The following is a 1494-nucleotide window of genomic DNA, read 5'->3' on the forward strand; positions in this document are numbered from 1 at the left end:
CAGCTTGCTTCAATTGGGAAACAACTCGGGCATGTTCAGCTTCCAAACTGGAGATCGCAGTTACGTGCTTCTCTTCCAGTTTATTTTCCATGGATTTGGAAATACATTCAAGCTCCTTTATTTGCTGCTTGTGGCGCTCGCATTCTGTATCCCTGTCTTCTTTCCACTGTTGTAATTTGAGTTCAGTTTGCCTTTAATTAAAAAAAATAAATGTTAATAAAGGAACAATCTTCATGCCTTCATATTCTGCCTACACAGTTGTTCACCCACGGTTAATAATGCTTGAATCGGAGACAGAAACTGAGTGAGGATTATACAGCATTTATCATTGTGCTGGCAGTCATATTAAACTTACCTTTAAATATGGATCTTATGTTACAGTATTTGTTATTGCAGGGTGATTCATATCATTATGTTATAGTAAGGTTACCAGATTCTTTTCACAATTCTCGGGGACTGATATCGATATATGAAAAAAACTACTTTTAACATTTCTATTAATTTTCCAATCACTTATATTAAAATACTCATTCTATTTACACGTTCAAAATATTCATTCTAGATTAACTAGTACTTAAACTGTTGGTGTTTTCAGAAGAGTGAATTTTTTTAAGCAGATCTTTTCTGGATCCTAATTTTGCAGCAAACTCCTGACAAGCCATGTTGAAGTTTGTTAAAATAGCAAGCATGGCTCGAACAGTTTCTAACGCATTCAGGTTTTTTGTATCTGCATATCATATTCACAGAAAAAAAAATATTCGCTGAACATTACTTCCAGGAAGATGCAGACAAATTTCAGTCAACTTCTGAAGGTTCCCACAAAAAAAAAAAAAAGGCCTATATATATATTCCACAGATATTTTGTGAATTAATACCACAGGCACAGTGATATTCAACAGCAATTTCATAAAATTATAATAATTAACACTTAAAATCCGGGGATATCTGGGGACAAATTATTACATTCAGGGACATTTGAAGTTCAATCCACATATAATGGCGGTTGACTTAATATAAATGTAAACATTCATGTCGAACCTGGAGTCAGGTCACAAAGGGGAAAACACTGGAGGAGAGGGATTCGATCCAGCGTTGTGGATTGAACTTCGGCGTAGCTCAGTGGTTAGAGCGCTTGGTACGTACAACCAAGGACCCGGGTTCGATCCCCGGCGCCGGAGCGAATTTTTCTCATCTAATATCAATTGTTACCATAACAGATATATTCTGTAGGATCAAAAAATAATCTTTAAGTAGATTCTTCGCTCAACAGTGCATATTACTGTGAAACCCCGGCCACCAAGTCACTCAATTGAGTGCGCTCCTTGTACAGTGCGATCGAAAAGTCTCTCCGCAGTGCTTGTGTAGCCGAGAATTCAATAGGCAGAGAATTCAAGTGTATTTTGTAGAAAATTCAAGTGGCAGTAGTGGCCGCTAAGCATATGATGAACTGAGAGTGTGAATGAATGGGGAAGTGCCAACTTTCTACAGGGTTGT

The 1494-nt window shown here is 37.3% G+C and overlaps 1 non-coding gene across 1 annotated transcript; it reads left to right on the plus strand.

Moving 5' to 3' along the window:
* The first annotated feature begins 1105 nt into the window (after positions 1-1105).
* On the plus strand, positions 1106-1178 carry TRNAT-CGU (transfer RNA threonine (anticodon CGU)). The gene has a single exon. It is a non-coding gene; the product is annotated as a tRNA-Thr (tRNA).
* Positions 1179-1494: the final 316 nt, after the last annotated feature.

The sequence above is a fragment of the Periplaneta americana genome, chromosome 7, assembly GCF_040183065.1.
Source record: "Periplaneta americana isolate PAMFEO1 chromosome 7, P.americana_PAMFEO1_priV1, whole genome shotgun sequence".
Classification (NCBI taxonomy): Eukaryota; Metazoa; Arthropoda; class Insecta; order Blattodea; family Blattidae; genus Periplaneta; species Periplaneta americana.